Source organism: Myxine glutinosa, chromosome 3 (assembly GCF_964187855.1).
Source record: "Myxine glutinosa chromosome 3, kmMyxGlut1.1, whole genome shotgun sequence".
Lineage (NCBI taxonomy): Eukaryota > Metazoa > Chordata > Myxini > Myxiniformes > Myxinidae > Myxine > Myxine glutinosa.
The window spans coordinates 169,663,524-169,686,479 of record NC_136263.1 but is presented as its reverse complement, the minus strand read 5'-3'; positions in this window follow the sequence as shown (position 1 = coordinate 169,686,479).

Sequence of the window (22,956 nt, the reverse complement as noted above, 5' to 3'; positions counted from 1 at the left end):
TAGAGGCGCTTCAGCTCGGCTAGAGCCGTAGCGTACGTCCCAAATCGAGAAATGTTCCGGAAAACGGTGTGATAGACCTTCGACTGTAACACGGACAGCTTTATCGCTGCGGTGGGCTCTGTTTCGTGAGCAGCAAAGTAATTCTCCAGCGTTTTGAGCCAGTGAGTGAACTCCGATGCTGATCCCTCAGCTTGAGGGTCGGCTCCGAGAATCGGTACCACGATCATCTTGTGTTCAGCCATTCCGGCGATCTAAATGATATTAAATGTCGTGAAAATCAAGCTCAGACACGACTTGACCTCTGGGTAGGTTTAATATCATTTAGATCTGTAGTACATCCTGTAAGAATCCATGCATGCAACAGGCATTAAAATCAGAGTATTTCATGAGCAGCAATGGTCGATTCAATATAACAATGGTCCAACAGAGAGGACAGTCAGCGCAGCATTTAGGGGCTATGAATTAGCGCAGCATTTTGAATATACCATTCAAACTACAGGACTATGTCACAGTGAGTTCTGCTGGAGTGTCCGCGCGCCCCGGTTGTCCCGGGTCTTATAGACGCCCCTTCTGTAGCGAGCACACCCTGGGTTCACCTTGGTATAATTTCACTACAGGAGCTATAAGTGTTTTGAAGTGAGATATAAGAGTTTTGAGGTGAGGTATAAGAGTTTTGAAGTGAGATATAAGAGTTTTGAGGTGAAGTATAAGAGTTTTGAAGTGAGATATAAGAGTTTTGAAGTGAGATATAAGAGTTTTGAAGTGAGGTATAAGAGTTTTGAAATGAGGTATATGAGTTTTGAAGTGAGATATAAGAGTTTTGAAGGGAGGTATAAGAGTTTTGAGGTGAGGAATAAGAGTTTTGAAGTGAGATATATGAGTTTTGAAGGGAGCTAGAAGTGTTTTGAAGTGAGGTATAAGAGTTTTGAAGTGAAGTATAAGAGTTTTGAAGTGAGATATAAGAGTTTTGAAGTGAGATATAAGAGTTTTGAAGTGAGAAAAAAGAGTTTTGAAATGAGGTATAAGAGTTTTGAAGTGAGATATAAGAGTTTTGAAGTGAGGCATAAGAGTTTTGGAATGAGATATAAGTGTTTTGAAGTGAGGTATAAGAGTTTTGAAATGAGGTATATGAGTTTTGAAGTGAGATATAAGAGTTTTGAAGGGAGGTATAAGAGTTTTGAGGTGAGGAATAAGAGTTTTTAAGTGAGATATATGAGTTTTGAAGGGAGCTATAAGTGTTTTGAAGTGAGGTATAAGAGTTTTGAAATGAGGTATATGAGTTTTGAAGGGATCTATAAGTGTTTTGAAGTGAGGTATAAGAGTTTTGAAATGAGTTATATGAGTTTTGAAGTGAGATATAAGAGTTTTGAAGGGAGGTATAAGAGTTTTGAGGTGAGGCATAAGAGTTTTGAAGTGAGATATATGAATTTTGAAGTGAGATATAAGAGTTTTGAAGTGAAGTATAAGAGTTTTGAAGTGAGATATAAGAGTTTTGAGGTGAGGTATAAGAGTTTTGAAGTGAGATATAAGAGTTTTGAGGTGAGGTATAAGAGTTTTTAAGTGAGATATAAGAGTTTTGAGGTGAGGTATAAGAGTTTGGAAGTGAGATATAAGAGTTTTGAGGTGAGGAATAAGAGTTTTGAAGTGAGATATAAGAGTTTTGAGGTGAGGTATAAGAGTTTTGAAGTGAGATAGAAGAGTTTTGAGGTGAGGCATAAGAGTTTTGAAGTGAGATATATGAGTTTTGTAGTGAGATATAAGAGTTTTGAAGTGAAGTATAAGAGTTTCTGAAGTGAGATATAAGAGTTTTGAGGTGAGGTATGAGAGTTTTGAAGTGAGATATAAGAGTTTTGAAGTGAAGTATAAGAGTTTTGAAGTGAGATATAAGTGTTTTGAAGTGAGGTATAAGAGTGAAGTATAAGAGTTTTGAAGTGAGGTATAGGAGTTTTGAAGTGAGATATAAGAGTTTTGAAGTGAGGCATAAGAGTTTTGAGGTGAGATATAAGAGTTTTGAAGTGAGGTATAAGAGTTTTGAAGTGAGGTATAAGAGTTTTGAAGTGAGGTATAAGAGTTTTGAAGTGAGATATAAGAGTTTTGAAGTGAGATATAAGAGTTTTGAAGTGAGTTATAAGTGTTTTGAAGTGATGTATAAGAGTTTTGAAGTGAGATATAAGTGTTTTGAAGTGAGATATAAGTGTTTGGAAGTGAGATATAAGAGTTTTGAAGTGAAGTATAAGAGTTTTGAAGTGAGATATAAGAGTTTTGAAGTGAGATATAAGAGTTTTGAAGTGAGATATAAGAGTTTTGAAATGAGGTAAAAGAGTTTTGAAGTGAGATATAGGAGTTTTGAAGTGAGATATAAGAGTTTTGAAGTGAGGCATAAGAGTTTTGAGGTGAGGTATAAGAGTTTTGAAGTGAGATATAAGAGTTTTGAGGTGAGGTATAAGAGTTTTGAAGTGAGATATAAGAGTTTTGAGGTGAGGTATAAGAGTTTTGAAGTGAGATATAAGAGTTTTGAGGTGAGGCATAAGAGTTTTGAAGTGAGATATATGAGTTTTGAAGTGAGATATAAGAGTTTTGAAGTGAAGTATAAGAGTTTTGAAGTGAGATATAAGAGTTTTGAAGTGAAGTATAAGAGTTTTGAAGTGAGATATAAGAGTTTTGAGGTGAGGTATAAGAGTTTTGAAGTGAGATTTAAGAGTTTTGAAGTGAAGTATAAGAGTTTTGAGGTGAGGTATAAGAGTTTTGGAATGAGATATAAGAGTTTTGAAGTGAGGTATAAGAGTTTTGAAGTGAGATATAAGAGTTTTGAAGTGAGATATAAGAGTTTGAGGTGAGGTATAAGAGTTTTGAAGTGAGATTTAAGAGTTTTGAAGTGAGATATAAGAGTTTTGAAGTGAGATATAAGAGTTTGAGGTGAGATATAAGAGTTTTGAAGTGAGATATAAGAGTTTGAGGTGAGGTATAAGAGTTTTGAAGTGAGGTATAAGAGTTTTGAAGTGAGATATAAGAGTTTTGAAGTGAGATATAAGAGTTTTGAGGTGAGGTATAAGAGTTTTGAAGTGAGATTTAAGAGTTTTGAAGTGAGATATAAGAGTTTTGAAGTGAGGTACCTTTTTATCTTTAACAAACTGACCATGGGTGTCTTATCTTTATCTTTAACAAACTATGTCAGCCATCTTGGACTGAGTAAACTTGAGACAACACAATTGGCCACCCAGCCCTGAAAATAATTACTTGGAGTATCTGCGAAAATTAAAACATAAAAAAATGTATGCAAGTACATCCTTGTTACCTCCGCCACCAAAGGTAAATGGAGGTTGTGTTTTCACCCCTGTCCGTCTGTCTGTATTTGTTTGTTTGTCTGTCCATTTGTGAACCAATTATTTTTTTTAAATTGTGGACGGATTTGGATGAAATTTGGAAGAGATGTAGCGTTTGTGAGAAGGGCGAAATGATTAGATTTTGGTGAATATCTGGATTCGGATCCGGCTCGTATAATTTTTTTTAGTGATTCTTCACCGTTGGGAGATAGCGCCAGAAACGATACATAGCAGGATAACTCAAAAAGATGTGGATGGATTTGGACGAAATTTGTTGGACAGGTTGTGTGTGTGACAAGGAAGAATCGATTCAATTTAGGTGAAGAATGTTTCTCCATTATATAAATTCTGTATTGTGATTTTCTGGTCTACTCTGAGATACAAAACGTAAACTGTTCACCAGGCAGAGGTATGCTCTCTACTGAGTGCTGTTCTAGTTGCCATTATGATCACTATTGATGAAAATGTTGAATCGCGGATGTTTTATTGTCAGTTGGCAATGATGAAACAAAAGAGACTTCTTATCGCATATGGAAGTTACGAGTTGAGCTCGATGGACAAGACATCTTTTTACATTTAACGTATGAGGGTGAGCGAGCACGTCAAGTGTGTACTTCCTCTCATACATCAAAAACACATCAACGAATTATAGGTGACCATGTTTTACACCTCAGCCTCTTCCTTAGCTATCCTCGTATTGATTGGACCCCTCCATTCATATCGATCGATGCGGTTATGACTACCCTGATTTGAAATGCAGGTGTGATGACCTTTTCAGAGGTGATCACCATCCTCGTCGTTTCAGGGTGAAGGTATAATGCAGCCTGGATATATTGAGATGCAGACCAATGAGTACGATTATTAAAAGTTCATTTTGATTTCATAAAATACTGAAATTAGTTGTTTCTTTATCCACAGCCCTCTATAAATGTCGCTCCGGTGATTTATCGAGTAAATCATCGTGTTGTTTTCCTCCGCAGTCTCCCATCGTCCACCTTTTCAATACAAGCCATAAATTGTCTCCCTTCTCTGATACTTTCGGTCTCATTTTGTTCACATTCCAAGTCAATACTCACATCATTCACAAATAAATCCGGCGATTGATCGCTCTCACTAGCACTACTGTTTGCAGTCACCATTCTGATAGCTTGTCCTCCCGTGACGTCATAGCAATGCCAACAGGGTTTTGTTCGAGATGCCATGGGAAGGGCCGAGTGCTGGTCAGTTTGAAACCTTACATCTGGGTTATTTTTTCGGAATTTTCTCACCAACTTTGGTCAAAATATCAAGATAGAGAAGTGGTGAGGGGGCAGGACGGTCATTTTCAATTTCAATGGGCTTATAAGGAACATGTATTTGTACAATAATTTTAGAATATAAAGGGTTCATAGAGTTGATAATAATAGTCATTGTGTTGTCAGAGTTTCATGTATTGCACTTAAGGTGTGTAAAGTAATGAATATAGTGAGTTATTGCTTCTTTTGATGACTCCGCCGACAAAGTCTCCGGAGGCATTATGTTTTCGGGTTGTCTGTCCGTCCGTCCGTCCGTCCGTCCACCCTTTTTTAAAGTCCACCCTTATGGGCTAAACCTCATTTTTCTCAGCAACCATATGTCCGATTGAGACGAAACTTTCAGGGTAGGAGTGACACCCAGGCGGAATGTTTCTATGACAATTGTGATGTCATAGCTCACGTGGTAAGGCAGCCATCTTGGATTAAAAGCAAATAATTAAAAAATTATTTCTTGGGAACCGCTGAATGGAAAAATTTGAAATTTGGCACATTGTCAAGTACTCCAAATGGGGAACAAAGGCATGGTAATTATGACATCATAGGTGAAGTGGTATACCAGCGAAAAATGTTTTAATATGATTCCTTATCCTAAAAATCTGAAATTGCATGCACATGATTTATGACTCATTTGTATTAAGATATTAAATTTATGACATCATAGGTCACATGGTTTGGCAGCTATATTGGATTGAAGGCAAATATTAAATAACTATATCTCTGAAACCGCTTACCCTATCGATGCGAAAATTTACAAATATCATATAATAGCACTGTTGCATATAGTTTGAAATGATGATGTCATAGGTCACGTGGTTTGGCAGCCATCTTGGATAGAAAAACGAACCATATCCGATTAACACGAAACTTCACAAACGTGATCCCCTACCCATACATATGCAGAGTGATGGCATCTACCCGTTGTGGGACTATGCGGAGGCATATTGGCGACACAGTCGCATTGTTATAGTTTAACAGTGTATTAGGGATATGGGGTGTGTGGAGGGAGTGGTTGAAGAAGTCTGGCACCTCCGTCCCTCTTATCTAATCCGTGCTTGATATAATTACCTATGGTAAACGCTAGAATAATCAATCACTCATTGTTCAATCTTCCTTTGTTGGAGAATGTTGCTTTTTAACCCCTGTCTGTCTGTGTGTTTGTCTGTCTTGAAAACGATATCTCAAAAGGTTGTGGACGGATTTGGACAAAAATCAGTGGACATGTTGGTTGTGTGACAAGAACGAAATGATTAGATTTTGGTGAAGTTCTGCATCCGCATAATGGAATTTTTATTGATTCTTCATTTACGGCTGTAAATCTGCACCTTTTATGAAGATGTCAAAGTAGTCTCAAGGAAGGATTACAATGGGTGGTTTGCCATTGCCTTGGTCTGCCTGTTTTAGTGGGAGTTTGTAAATTGTTCCAGGGTGCTGTTTGGCGATAGACATTGTGGGATGTTGAACGTCCACTGCACAAGGTAATATATACAGACAGGATTGTCAGCTTATGAACGTCCATCGGTAGGACGGCACACCTTGCAATGCACCGATGATCCGACGTTTTATATTCGGGTTGGGAATTAAACCCAGAGTAGTAAATGTGAAGGTAACTGCGATACCTTTGCAGTGAACTTCAGCTGCCATTGCACCTATGGTGGACCTTCTCTCCCCCACATGCACAAGGCCTTCAGCGCTGTATTTTGTATGTTTGAGCATGGTAAGGTAGGCGACTGCTGGCATCTCAAATAAATCTGTGAACTCTCAGGTACGATTACCGACTGCACCAGGATACAGGATATAGAAGTCTCATGGGTCCACCAGGTCTAAATCTGAATACAGACCACGTATATTGTCCAGAAACCCCAGACGGTCCAAAATCTACAAATTTGAAAGACACTCTATGGGATCTTTCACATCCACAGTATAAGACGCCCACGGAAAGGATGGAAAAATGCGCAAAAAACCGCGAACAACGAGGTCGATGTTCTTTTCCCATAACCCGATCCTATAACATCTCCCACCCCTTCCAGCACGAGATCACCCCATGACTGTGACCCCAATCAGAGTTGGGTTTAATCTCAAGGCGCCAATCCTAAATCGCTCCATCTTCCTTCCCCTCGGCCGGTCATGCCCAGCTCTCGAATCCACCAGGGTTTTCGTGAGCTTGTTTGGAAAACAGGGGGATTAGCTCAGCCCGCGCCCACCTGCTCCCACCCAGGGCATCACGCCATGATCGATCGGGAATGTTGCCTCGCATATTGCACTATGGCGCTGGAGCTTCTCCGCAGAGCGGTCACCGTGTAATGAGGACTAGCGTTCTGCCGATACGAGAAACGCAAGGCGTTCCTCGCACAAGCCACCGATGTCTATTCGATGTGCCTGCGACTGCAGATCTGCTTGGAAAAAGTTTACACCTTCGATGAGTTTACACCTCCCCGAAGCTAAAAACTATTCACAGGTTTCGTTTGACATTGCGAGATGCAGCGGGAGGGCGCAATGTGTCCGGATCGATGACATCTTCAAAGACTGAAAGAAGAATCATCCTTCCATCCATGTGGGTGTGCATGTGTGTGTGATGCTTTATTACCCTGCGCTCGCGAAGCAAAAATCACAGGGTTAGGCATTCGGGTGCGTGCGTACGTGTGTACGTGACTGCATTTTTAAAATTCATTTTATTGGCAACCGTTGGTCCAATTGGCACGAAATTCTACCATAGGAGCGCCTCCGCCTGTATCATTTTTTAATTCATAATTATGACGTCATAAGTCACGGGGTACGGACGCCATCTTAAAAAAAATTTACACCTCTATATCTCCCAAACGGCTCAATGGAAAAAAGTGGAAAAGGCTCATTGTCAAGTACTCCCATGGGGAATAAGATATGGTGATGATGATGTCATCGGTGCCTTCATTATGACGTCATAATTCGACAAGTACGACGCTTGATTCGATCAGTATGAATTTTTTTCACTGCAATTCTTGATCCAATTGACACGAATTTTTCACCATAGGAGCGACTCCTCCTCTATAATATTTGAATGATAATTATGACGTCGTAGGTCACGTGGTACAGTCGCCATATTGGAAAACATTCGCACCTCTATATCTCTGAAACCACTGCATGGAAAAAATTGAGACCTGGCTCATTGCCAACTACTCCCCATGGGGAATAAGATATGTTAATGGTGATGTCATCAGTGCCTTAGTTATGACATCATAATTTGACAAGGACAACACTTATCCGATCATTAGGATTTTTTTTTCTCACTGTTGGTCTGATGGGCACGAAATTAGCATCATAAGAGCACCTCTTCCTGTGTAATATTTTAATGATAATCATGACGTAATAGGTCATGTGGTTCAGGCGCCATCTTGGAAAAAACGAAAGATGTTGCACCTCTATATCTCCAAAACCGCTCCATGGAAAAAATGGAAAGGTGGTTCATTGTAAAGAACTCCTTATGGGGAATAGGGGTTGTTCACGATGACGTCATTGGTGTCGTAATTATGACGTCATAATTCGACAGGGACAATGCTTAGTCTGATCATTTTAAAATTTATTGACCGTGATCTACACAACAATTATATTAGAGAAAATAAATTTTCTGATGTAATCGCTCACGTGGTCAGGCAGCCATATTGGATGAAAGAAAAAAAATGTTCAAAACAGAAGAGTTGGTTCGCACCAAATTGACTGTGCAGGGTAAGTATTCTATGAATACCATATCTAGTTCTAGAAAGTTTCTGCTGTCATAGAATAATAAAAATGGTCCCGTTGGAGAGCTAGTAATCGATTTACTCAGTTGGAAAGCCAATGCCTGATTTAGTTGGAACAAAAATTAGTGTCCGTTTATTTATAACAGAATACGCAATTTGGTGTCAGTCTGTCTGTCTGACCATGAAGGATTCGGTTGTTACTTATCCAATCTGAACCAAGCTTGCCATCGGAGCTAAGGGCCACACAACGGAAGTTTTGGCGAGTTTCCACAAATCCCGAGGAGGTGTTTCCACTTTGACAAAACTCCATATTAAGGTGTATAAATAGCTTATCATATCGTTTCATGGAGCACACCTACCGGAAGTAAATATTATTACAACCACAGACTATTCAGTTAATTCTATCCAAGGTATGATTACTGTTTTAAGAAACTAGCACCGCACTGGGTAGAACACATACCTCCACCAGGCTGAACAGCTAACGTTTTGTATCCTACTGAAAGGTCGGATCTAGCATCTTGACCTCCACAAAAATTCAATCTGCTTGTCCTTGTCACACACCAAATCTCTCCACCAAGTTTCGTCCAAATCCGTCCATAATGATTTGAGATATTGTATTATCTATATAATAATACCGTAAGGACTCGACTTTGTTATCCCTTTTACGCCGCACCCAGTGACCCGATGCCCACAGCACTAATGGATTTAGCATCTACGAACCGCGCTCTTTGTTTATCACGTACAGACATACTCGAAAAATCTGAATTCGCCGACTTTGGGACCCAAAAGCATCCGATTAACGGCCGAAACGACGCCATCTTACGACGCCATCGTATTGGCGTCTGCTGGGCGAAGGCGATGCGAGCCGTCCGCTGATTGGACAGTCGAGTGGTGTGAGCATGGGTGGTGTGAACCAAATGGTCTTTTTACTCCCTTGAACATTTTAAATTAGGATATATAAGCAAACGTCTTTATCGTCATTTTAATAAAGTTAAATGGAGTGACGTTGCGATTCTCGGGTCGTATTCAACTATGTGTGAATTATATAAATAACAACTCACGGTCTGAGGTAACTCGGCTAAAAATTATCCGATTTGCACCAAATAAAGTTCATGAATGGTTGTACAGACCCCTACTTCTCACTAAAAGTGGAAGTAGAATGTAAATCGGAGTTAAAACAAGCCCGCAAGGTCGCTCCGTGGAGCGGCCTGGCCTGCACGTACTCAACTATGTGTGAATTATATAAATAACAACTCGCGGTCTGAGGTAACTCGGCTAAAAATTATCCGATTTGCACCAAATAAAGTTCATGAATGGTTGCACAGTCCCCTACTTCTCACTAAAAGTGGAAACAGAATGTAAATCAAAGTTAAAACAAGCCCGCAAGGTCGCTCCGTGGAGCGGCCTGCACGTACTCAACTATGTGTGAATTAATATATACACAAAGAATTAAGTTAAGCACCCCCCCCCCGTTTTGTTACAACCTCGCACATTACAAGTTTGTTGTCGTCAAAACAGTGTAATATACCCATGATATTGCTATATTGTCTGGAGAAGTGATATTATGGTCACATAAAAACATAACAATCATGCCGTTTTCAATATTTTATTCTGCATAATTTAGGGTGAAATTTTTTGGGAATTTTAGGCATATTTTCACCTCAATTTAAGTATGGAGCTATAGGTCCATCACGGACAGTGTGGATGACGTTTATGTTTTCTAACGTACAGTCATTGTTCTGAGAAGACCTCTAGCGATCTTTGCATCAATAACGTCAATAACGTCAATAACGTCAATAACGTCAATAACGTGTAATGTCAATAACGTGTAAGTGACGTCAATAACGTCAATAACGTCAATAACTAATGTCATACCAATCATTATTTGATCTCACATACCTTAGAATATATGCCAATGTATACATATACACAAAGAATATATATTAGGGGGTGCTTACCTTAATTCGTTGTGTAGGGGTGCTTAACTTAATTCTTTGTGTATATAAATAACAACTCGCGGTCTGAGGTAACTCGGCTAAAAATTATCCGATTTGCACCAAATAAAGTTTATGAATGGTTGCACAGACCCATACTTCTCACTACAAGTGGAAACGGAATGTAAATCGAAGTTAAAATAAGTGTTTGTTTTGTATCAAGCAAATGCACGTGGAGCATGCTTGCAAGCAAGCTGCGTTCTGGAGGTGACGTCACATGGATTACGTCATCGGCTTTGAGGTATGGGACAGAATTTTTAGGGGCATTCCCAAGTGGTTCGGTTTTCTTTCATTTTTAATGTTTCAGAGTGAATATAACAAAAAATCAATGCCATATTTGAATTCACCATAAAAAGACATTTAGATGACATCAAATGCATTTTAAGTGAGATTCCGTGGCTGTGGACCTTTAAGAGCTATCTATATAATAATCTATATAATAATAGCGTAAGGACTCGACTTTGTTATCCATTTTACGCCGCACCCAGTGACCCGATGCCCACGGCACGAATGCATTTACGATCTACGAACCGCGCTCTTTGTTTATCACGTACAGACATACTCGAAAAATCTGAATTAGCCGACGTTGGGACCCAAAAGCATCCGATTAACTGCCGATACGACGCCATATTACGACGCCATCGTATTGGCGTCTGCTGGGTGAAGGCGAAGCAAGCCGTCCACTGATTGGACAGGCGAAGGCGAAAGCAAACCGTCCACTGAGTGGACAATCCAGAGTATGCATTTGTGCCGGTGTAAGCGATCGTTGTGCATATACGCACTCTTCATTCTCATCTTTCTTCCTAACTCTTACTCGGACAAGCAAATCCCCCTTGCCATCCATTTGTGCTGCAAGTCCTAGCTGTAGTGGGGCTATAACTGTCCTTGGACGAACTGCCTGAATGATTGAGTGGCCTATACTTGCTTCTTTCCTCCGAATGTCCTTTCCGACAAGAAGATTCTGAAGCATGTAACGCAAGCTCCGGGGAACATACTCAAGAGTGGACTCCAGTTTCAGGTCTGTGGCTTTGGGATACTCACTCCTGATAGGCATTATAGCAGTCTTGATATCGCTTTTGATTAACTTCGCCACAGTTTGTATTATTGCTCTCTTCTGGGCTTCCTCGTCTATATAATAATACCATAAGGACTCGACTTTGTTATCCATTTTACGCCGCACCCAGTGACCCGATGCCCACGGCACTAATGGATTTACGATCTACGAACCGCGCTCTTTGTTTATCACGTACAGACATACTCGAAAAATCTGAATTAGCCGACGTTGGGGCCCAAAAGCATCCGATTAACTGGCGATACGACGCCATCTTACGACGCCATCGTATTGGCGTCTGCTGGGCGAAGGCGAAGCAAGCCGTCCACTGATTGGACAGTCGAAGGCGACCGCAAGCCGTCCACTGAGTGGACAATCCCAGAGTGGTGCTATGCCGATTCCTATTACGAATCCATTCATTTTTCAAAAGTATATCGTAGCGTAGTCATTTAAGTAGATTGCAATAAATACGTTGTTCGTACGTATACGCACTCTTCATTCTCATCTTTCTTCCTAACTCTTACTCGGACAAGCAAATCCCCTATGCCATCCATAATGGTACACTCTATCCATACACCACATCCTCCCTTCCGTGGATGTTCCACGGGTTTCGGCTAGTTATTAGTATTAGCCGTATCACTCATTGGTGAAGAATCACTTTAAAAATTCTCGGATCCAGATCTGGATTCAGATCTTCACCAAAATTTACTCAATTCTTCCTCGTCACACACCCAACCTGTCCAATAGGTTTCGTACGAATCCATCCACGACTTGTTGAGATATCCTGTTTACAGACAGACAGGGGTGAAAAGATAACCTGCATCCACCCTCGATGGTGGAGGTAATGAATAGACAATGTCATTGGCTTGAAATTACACAACATGTAAATGGAAAATGTAAAGACATAAATATAAAGTACGTCAGTTAAAAATGTGTCTGTTACATGAAAAATTTATTTGAGGACATGTGAAAATTTATTTACAGACTTGGCATTTAATATGGAATATTTTTTTGTGGGGGTGAACTTACTTTTCAAGATGTCTTAGAACCAAAAATTCATTGGAATTATGTTGAAATTATTCCAGATTTTGTTAATGTGACCTTTAAAAGAAACAAAAACCACATTTGACATTTAGAAACAAATAAATTGATCCTTGAAAGTGATGTAAACTGATATCGAACTCAATTAATGGACAGTACTGTGTTAAACTTCTGTACGTTTTCCAGAAGTATCTCTTTATTTTGCACATTAGCCAAAAAGATTTTTAACAAAAACAAAAGTTCAATTACGACTGGGATTACGGACAGTAAAATTACAGTTCAGTACTTCGTATAACCCCCACGAGCATTCAGGAAAGCACGTACACGTTGAGGCATGCTGTTCACGAGATTTGCCAAGGTTTGGACAGGAATTGCTTGCCATGCAGTGACTATAGCCTGCTGCAATTCACCCACAGAGGTCGGCTGCTGGTCCAAGTGGTCGATTTGACGTGTTAATTCTGCCCACAAGTTCTCTATCGGATTCATATCCGGGGACATGGCAGGCCACTCCATATGCTCTAAACCACGGTCAGCAAGAAAGTGTTGGATCATGCGAGCACGATGAGGCCGTGCATTGTCATCTTGGAAGACAAAGTTTCCTTGAAAGGCTGAACGAGCAAATGGAAGCAATGTTTCTTGCAGAATGGCCCTGTACTTGAACTGGTTCAGGTTTCCATTCAGAACAACCAGGTCAGTTTTGCCCCCTGCATGAAAAACAGCCCGAACGGTCACCCCACCACCTCCAGCTTGTACTCTTGGCATGATACGATCTTTGTTGTAGGCTTCATGCACTTGTCTGCACACTCGGACGCGGCCATCTTGACGATAGACCAGAAATCTAGACTCATCACTGAAGATCACGTGATTCCAGTGTCCTGGCTGCCATTGACGGTGCTCTCTGGCCCACTGCAATCGGCGCTGGCGGTGTTGTCTGGTCAGCCGTGGCTTTCTCGGGGGACGCCTGCATGATAGCCTGCTTGAACCAGTCGTTGGTTGACTAGCCTTCTGGATACAGGCACATTTGTCAGTTTCTGCCACTCAGCCCTAAGCCGCTTAGCTGACTTGGTACGGCCATTGTGGACTAACCGGTGCAGCTGGCGATCATCCCTCCTTGTGGTTCTGCGGGGACGTCCTGGCCTCGGTATTGGAGTAGGGACACCCCTCTGAGCATTTCGTTTCAGGATCTTTGACACCTGACCTTGAGTGATGCCATACTGCCGAGCAATAGCACGCTGTTTCATGCCGTAATTTCGTAAAGCCACCACTCAATGACAAACAGCATTGTCGAGTTGACGGACCATCTCCAGAGGAAGCGGCAATAACTTTTGGAGACGTGCAGCAGTTGTTTTCCACTAATACAGAACGCAACAACCCTTGTATACCCGACTGTGAAGCCAATCATCAAATGCACCTGTCCGTACATTTTGCCACGCCACCTGTGATATAATCCTGTTGATGACTTCTTGCTGCGACAGACAATCAGTGACAGTGTTCTTTCAACAAATAAATCACCAAAGTGTAAAAGAAACTCACCAGATTGATATACTGAGTTAAGAAAGTAAACCCAAGTCAAGAAAATATATATATTCCATATTAAATGCCAAGTCTGTATTTGAAAACAATGGAGTTATTTATCGAAAAGGTATGTATATAATCAAGGTGCCTGTAACTGTGATGTGACAGATATATGAAATTAGAGAATTTTCAACCATAGAATAGAATAGGAGCCTCCATCCCTACCCCGTTTAGAATTCCGTTCAATGGACAACTTGCTAGTTCATACAACAATCCATTCATAAATTTGAAACATACAACTTTATGACGTCACATGCATTCTTAAATGCACAAGAGCTATAAAAGGATCATATGGTCTAAATAAATGTATCGATTATTTTTTAAATGAACAACCTTATTATTTTGGTCTTATTATTATTATTATTATTATTATATTATTTGGTATTCATGCAGTGTACAAGACATTCCAAGGGCTTAATTCAATGAAGAGAACAAACTATGAAGGTGCTCCCAGTGATGTCATAAAGATGAACTCGTTTATTTGGCAGATGATTCTGGGGTCCGAGATTATATTGTATCGATTTGTCTAATGTCTTCTCCTGTCCTTGAAATTCACGGAGAAGTAGAGAAACATAAATATAGCGGACACTACTGATAAACGAACTCCAGTTATACGAATACGCCGATTATCCGAACGCTTTGAGCGGTTTATTAATCATTCATGAGCAATTGATTGGCCATGAGAACGCCCAGGTAAATAAGCCACGTGTAACGTGTGCTGGCGCAAAATAGGTACGGTTAGTCTCAAATGGTTTGAAAGGCAACCAGAAACAAGTTCAACATCTCTGCTCCTGCTAAACCGAATAAGAGACATCGCTTCTACAAAACGAGACTCGAACCTACGTCTATAATGGATTGATTCCTTCTATTTGAAGTGTGGGGACACTTTCCGGGACAATTATGTTGATTCCTTGTTTCCTCCATTATAAATGATATAATTATACTTTTAAGCATTGCTTAAAGTTCACTTTTTCTCATTACATTTGTGTGGTATACAACATGCATTTTAAGGCCATTTTCCCTGCTAGAGCGGGGGTTAGCCTTGCGGTCCCCATGACAATCTTCTCCATCTTGCCCTATTTTCTGCATCTCTCCTTGTTAACCCGCTTGCCCGCATTTCTTCTTCCACCATCTTTGGCCAAGTCTTTCTCGGTCTTCCCCGTCCTCTACTTCCTTCTACATTCATTTCCATCACTCTTCTCAACCAGTCACTTTCATCCTTCCTCAACACATGACCAAACCATCTCAACCTCTCTCTCTTCACAGCATCAATCACAGGCTCTATTCCCATCATCTTTCGGAATTCATCATTTGTCTTCCTCTCTCTCAACGATACTCCACACATCTACCGAACCATTCGCATTTCCACCCTTTCCAGCCTTCGTTGCTGCTCTACGTTCATTACCCATGTCTCGCTCCCATAAATCATAACACTTCTCACACATGCAGCATACACCTTTCCCTTCAGCTTCAACGACACTCCCCTCCTCATCAGCACGCCACTCAGTTCCCGAAACTTCTTCCGTGTACATCTCACTCCAGCAACAGTTGCCGAGTCGGATCCACCTTCTCCATTCAGCATGTCTCCGAGGTAACAAATACCTCATATAATAATAATACCTGATATATCGGAAAAATTACACATGTCTAAGGGGTCCAAACTGGACACGCTTTTTAATTGTGTACATATATATATATATACTTAGGGTATATATGTTTTTTCAAGTGCTTGTGCGTTTTTTGTGTATTTGTTACTTGCAAAATCGAAGATTTTTCAAGTATATTGATTGGTCTTGTGCATTATTCTCTGTCTGTCTGTCAATCGCCTACAGGTCACAATGTTAAACCGATCTTCAGGAAACTTGACCAGCTTGTCGAGTTGGTCATAAGGAAGGAGACTTTTGATTTTGAGGTCAAAGGTCAAAGGTTGTTAGGGTTAGGGTTAGGGTTAGGGTCAAATGGAGGATATCTGATCAAATGTGACCACGGAATTGCATAAGGAAATGCAATAATTTAAGGATGAATGAGGATTCAAAAGTAATATGGCGTCATGTGACCAAGTCACTACAGGAACAAGAAGATAAGCTGGAGGAGGTGGAGAAGTGCAATGAACTGGTGGAGAACTATGTCCAGTTGGAGGGAGAAACAAAGAGGTATGTGGAAAAGCACCTCCATGATGTGAAGGAATGTCAGGACATGATACAGCATACATTGGGACCTCACCCGGTAAGTTGCATGTGCATGACAGATCTGAGACTGTGACATGTGGGGGCGTTCAAGGTGAGCTGGCTAAGCAATAGGGTGACGCCAGGGTAAGACCAAATGCATTGGGAACAGCAGGTTTGTTATCATTGGAGACAAACTGGTTGCCAGAGATCTCAGGATGAGATGGAGGTGTCCTGGGTTAAAAAAAGAGGATTGTACAGTGGACCCAATTGGTGTATTAACAGGACAGAAATTGGCAAGCATGTGCCATTTAACACCTACGATGGGACAGGCAGTTTGGAGGCATTCCTAACTCAATTTGACTGAGTGGACTGAATGAATGAGGAGAAAGAGAGAGAGAGAGCAGGGTTCACAGGGTACTGTGCATGGCCTATTAGCCTTGGAGGAAAGGTCTTTTCTGAGACCGAGGAGAAAAGGTGGGGTCAGCATGAGCAACTGCGTCATCTCCGAGAGCCGAGAAAGAAAGGTAGAGGCCACTATGAGTGATGATAACGGGTGCAGGGCACACCTAGAAGCAGGTGAGAATGCAGTTGTGACAGAGTTTACATGGTAGGCAAGTACGGGTGAGATCAGGTCATGATGACAGAGGGGATGTTAGGAAAAAGGGAGCGTAGGACTCACATAGGAGTGGACAAGTGTATACTGTAAATGGTGACATACTAGAGTGTGAATGCCAGTACGTTTGAGGATGTGAATGCAATATGGTGAGGATGTGGTGACCTCCAATATGAACTCTGGATGGCGCAGGCCAAAGTACAGTATTGTTATCATAGGGGATTAGTTAAAGAAATTCCTTCCTGTGAGTGTATTTCTGTATCCATTTGGTCCACCCTGTGCATATACTTCCCTACCTTCAATTTTTCGACACATCCCTTGTTTGTCCAAATCTCCCTCTATATTGTCCCTCAACCCTGCTGTTGGTGTCACCCCCACGCTCTCTACCGTTCCTTTTATGCTGTTGTATCCTGATCCATTCTGTGTTCTCACTCATCCATCAACATTGACTTACCATACCAAAAAAAGAAACTGACACCTGTTTACACCTGGTCATGTTGAGACCTCGAATTTGTGAGAAGTGGTAGCATACATAAGTCAGGGAAAGTGTCAAAATGTAATTGTGAAGTTGGGAGTGGTGCGGTTCAGTGGTGATAGAAGTCATGAAGGGGAAAGAACACAGAGCCTGATAAAGCGGAGAGACTAGGTGGGTGGGGAAATGCCAAGAGGGCATACGCTTGGGAAATAGTGAAGCTTGCCGAGAAGACCCGAGCTAATGAGGCGCGGGAGGATCAAAGTCTAGTGAAGAATGAAAAGGCTACTGAGGGACTGACCCGTGTGCAGAGTTAGGAAAACGGTTTCCACCCAGAGGGTGGCAATACAAAGGTAGATTTTGCTCTTTAGTCCGCTCACTTAAACTTGCTACAGGTAACAATTTTAAGCCGATCTTCACGAAACTTCACCAAATGGTAGAGTTCGTGGTCCGACAAAATCCTATATATTTTTGAGATCAAAAGGTCAAAAGGTCAACATAGGCCAAAGGTCAACCACTTTTTCGAATTTCTAAAATCCTCAATTTTCATTCGATTGACTTGAAATTTGAATAGATTTTCATATCAGCGAAATGAATTCAACCACCAACTATTTTTGAGATCAGCATAGGCCAAAAGGTCAACATAGGCCGAAGGTCAACAACAATTTCAAATTTCTAAAATCCTCAATTTTCATTCGATTGACTTGAAATTTGAAAATAATTTTCATATCAGCTAATTGAATTCAACCACCAACTGTTTTTGAGGTCAACAAAGGCCAAATTTCTAAAATTGTTAATTTTCATCTGATCAACAAACTTTGAAGACGATTTGCATATCAGGTCACTGAATTCAACCACTAGTTATTTTTGAGGTCAAAAGGATGCTCTACTGCATGCCATTCTACTTTGTTCTGTTTTTCCAAGTGTCGCTCTATGAGTGATTTTTCATTTGTTTGTTTGTCTGTCTGTCTGTCTCTTTGTCCGCAGAGAACGTGAGTATGCTTTTCTCTGCAACCGTTGGTCCGATTGCCAATAATTTTCACCAGAGGAGCGCCTCTTCCAGTAGACAGTTTCATGATAATCATGATGTCATAGGTCACGTGGTATGGGCGCCATCTTGGAAAAACCGAAAAACTTTGCACTTCTATATCTCCAAAACCGCTCCATGGAAAAAATTGAACCATGACTCATTTTCAAGTACTCCCCGTGGGGGACAACATATATCAATGATTATGTCATCAGTGCCTTCATTATGACGTCATAATTAGACAAGTAGAACACTCAACCGATCATTTTGAAATTTCTTGAGCGTGATCTCCACAAAAATTTTATGGTAGAATTATAGCTGGCAAAGCCGGTGTTGTGAATGAACGCGTACGTATTATGTTGAAAAGCCAGATTTTGCTGAATCCTTTGAGAATTTCGAAGCTTTGACGCACCAAATCGCTCCATGGAGGCCGCCATCTTGCGGATGCGGAAGTATGCATAAAAAAATTGCGAAAAAGTTCAATAGGAGTTTGTTTCAGTTTCACCCGTCTTTTTTTGATTCACAATCTTATGCACCTCTAATTTGTAATTAAAATACTTTAAGACCAACCTCGTTCCCCGGGCCCGCACGGGCCCTGGTTATCTTCAACGAAAATCGTCACCAAACACCGGAACCAATGAGATTCGAGCATATGAAAAAATATTTCAAAAAACCTTATTACCACGTTTCGGAGGGTGAAAACGGTGTCAAATATTCTAAAATTAACGAAGAATTATTTTTTAGAAATCTCGTGGCCGTAGGGGATAGTTTTTCACGGCCGGAAATATCCGAAATTGAGACGGAATTCATCGAATTAATCAAGAAGGAAATTTTATAAATTTTAATCTCATCCAGAATGCAAATGGTGTCATTTTGAACTAGGTACGGTACCTACTACACCTACCTACTACCGACTACCTAACCTACTGATGCCATAGTGATGGGTAAAATAGTGGCAAGAGGCTTTGGCTTCGCCGGCTCATTGCGGCTTTGCAGTAGGGTACTAGTATTGATGACATCATCAGTCACGTTGTCGGCAGCCATATTGGATTGAATATAAATCGAAGTCGTCAATAAACACAACACAAACACAGCAGCGAATAAACACCAAACAAAATACACCACGCAAACACGTCCTGGTGAGGGTCTGCAATCGCCGATTGCTCTTTCTTGTTGTGCTGTTGAAGTTTTATATGCTTCCTGTCCTGGTTTCTTTTGCACATTTTATTCAACTTAATTATTTTAATATTCCTGGATCAATCGCATATCCGTGCGACCTGTGGGCACTCCTGGGTTACGTTATCGGTGGGTCTAACCGAATTGAGAATCATAACGCTTCCCCAGCTGGCACTCAGAGAGATATGCAACTTAAATTAAAGCCTCCATGTTAAGGCCATCTTGCGAAGTTATAAACTGCCACCCTGGAGTTTCCCAGGCAGGGCGATTCATCAATGTGGGCGCATTCCATTACGAGGACATCACATCTTTGGCAAAGAGCGGGCCATTGTGTGCCTGTGCCCTGATCAAATTTCTTCCTTGATAGTTGTAGGGAAGAGGAAGGGAAAAGCTTGGTTCAAAGGGGAGAGCTTGGTTCATGCTGCATTGCTCAGGCAGATAATGTCTGCGAGGGAGGTGGGGGACTGGGACAGAAGGCTCCAGGGAGTTAAAACAATGTTCTGATGGCTTTGTTCACTGTCACAAGCAATAAAACAGAAAGGCAATAAATCGCTTTCTTTTTTCTTCTTTACTTTGCAGTGCAGCTTTATTTTCTTGTTGGCCTCTTCGTTTTCAACTCTTTCAGTTGTTCCCACTTTCATTATTGGACCCAGTGCAGCACGTTTGTGATAACCAGCCTCACCAGGCAGAGCTGACACAAACGCAAGGCTGCCATTATTGTCACACCCCAAGTTTGTCTTTGTCTGTCTGATGTCTGATATCTGATGTCCAGTGTCTGATCTCTGTCCGCTCCCATATATCTTGTATATATTGAGAACGGAACGTTGTAGGACCACCATACTTGGCAGACACAATGAGTGCCCCATGGGGAGTGTCAAAGGGGCGGGGAGGGGCTATTTATTGGGAAGGGGTGGGGAGATCATTGTAAAGGCTTAAGTGATCGCCACCAAATTTAGCACATATAATGGGGGACAATGGGAAGTAAAATATTGGGGTGTGGGGAGGTGATTTTATGGTGGGTGTGGGGGGGACGATAGAGGGATCCAGCTATTCTCAGAGATGCAGGATCCAGATATCAGGGTCCAGCAAGTCACAGGGATCCAGGATCCAGATATCAGGGTCCAGCTATTCACAGGGATCCAGATATCAAGGTCCAGCTATTCACAGGGATCCAGGATCCAGATATCAGGGTCCAGCAAGTCACAGGGATCCAGGATCCAGATATCAGGGTCCAGCAAGTCACAGGGATCCAGGATCCAGATATCAGTGTCCAGCTATTCACAGGGATCCAGATATCAAGGTCCAGCTATTCACAGGGATCCAGGATCCAGATATCAGTGTCCAGCTATTCACAGGGATCCAGATATCAAGGTCCAGCTATTCACAGGGATCCAGGATCCAGATATCAGGGTCCAGCAAGTCACAGGGATCCAGGATCCAGATATCAGGGTCCAGCAAGTCACAGGGATCCAGGATCCAGATATCAGGGTCCAGCAAGTCACAGGGATCCAGGACACAAATATCAGGGTCCAGCAAGTCACAGGGATCCAGGATCCAGATATCAGTGTCCAGCTATTCACAGGGATCCAGATATCAAGGTCCAGCTTTTCACAGGGATCCAGGATCCAGATATCAGGGTCCAGCAAGTCACAGGGATCCAGGATCCAGATATCAGGGTCCAGCAAGTCACAGGGATCCAGGATCCAGATATCAGGGTCCAGCAAGTCACAGGGATCCAGGATCCAGATATCAGGGTCCAGCAAGTCACAGGGATCCATGATCCAGGATCCAGATATCAGGGTCCAGCAAGTCACAGGGATCCAGGATCCAGATATCAGGGTCCAGCAAGTCACAGGGATCCAGGATCCAGATATCAGGGTCCAGCAAGTCACAGGGATCCAGGATCCAGATATCAGGGTCCAGCTATTCACAGGGATCCAGGACCCAGATATCAGGGTCCAGCAAGTCACAGGGATCCAGGATCCAGATATCAGGGTCCAGCAAGTCACAGGGATCCAGGATCCAGATATCAGGGTCCAGCAAGTCACAGGGATCCAGATATCAAGGTCCAGCTTTTCACAGGGATCCAGGATCCAGATATCAGGGTCCAGCAAGTCACAGGGATCCAGGATCCAGATATCAGGGTCCAGCAAGTCACAGGGATCCAGATATCAAGGTCCAGCTTTTCACAGGGATCCAGGATCCAGATATCAGGGTCCAGCAAGTCACAGGGATCCAGGATCCAGATATCAGGGTCCAGCAAGTCACAGGGATCCAGGATCCAGATATCAGGGTCCAGCTATTCACAGGGATCCAGGATCCAGATATCAGGGTCCAGCAAGTCACAGGGATCCAGGACCCAGATATCAGGGTCCAGCAAGTCACAGGGATCCAGGATCCAGATATCAGGGTCCAGCAAGTCACAGGGATCCAGGATCCAGATATCAGGGTCCAGCAAGTCACAGGGATCCAGGACCCAGATATCAGGGTCCAGCAAGTCACAGGGATACAGGATCCAGATATCAGGGTCCAGCAAGTCACAGGGATCCAGGATCCAGATATCAGGGTCCAGCAAGTCACAGGGATCCAGGACCCAGATATCAGGGTCCAGCAAGTCACAGGGATCCAGGATCCAGATATCAGGGTCCAGCAAGTCACAGGGATCCAGGACCCAGATATCAGGGTCCAGCAAGTCACAGGGATCCAGGATCCAGATATCAGTGTCCAGGTATTCACAGTCCTACCGGCTGTAGTGCTATGAAAAACAACGATTTCTAACATTGCAAGCAAGTATCATGTGCACAGTGAAACAATGTTTGTATTAATTTTGTAATACTTTCTATGAAATATTAAACACTGCGACTTTTACGATTGGATTATTTTCATTGGGCTGGCAGGATGGCAAGAGGTACGCACACTCGCCTCCCTGGGTACGAATCCCTACCCAGCTATAAACGGCCATCCTGGTGTTTCACAGGCAGGCTGATTCATCAATGTGTGTGTCATCTCTTGGACGTCTCCGAAATTGGTCAATGGATGTTAATGACCTCACGGTGTCCTTCGAGAAGAGTCGGCGAGCTATCACCAGCACCATGACCAAATTACAATTATTTCCTGCCATAACCTTTGGGAAAGCAATGGCAAACCTCCCAGTATAACCCTTCGGTAGGACCTACGCTTTGTAACAGATGAATAAAGCAATAGTGAAGAAGAGGAGGTGGTAATTGTGGAGAAGAAACCCCCAAATAATGAAATTCCATTTAATCGAATTATGTGGAATTTTCATCCCAGAACTTTTAAGATGCGTTTTATACCTCATGTGATCAGCAGTAATCCTTTTATATTCCTTCTAATTATTTTAATATGGTATTCATTTTACTCTCCTTTTCTCACTCAACAATAATCTTGGTACTTGTGCCGAAATTCTGCAGTTTAATCGATTTATCCTTGATTTTCACTTCTGGTATTCCTGTAATAAGATGTGAATATTTACTTTTCTTACCAGTTC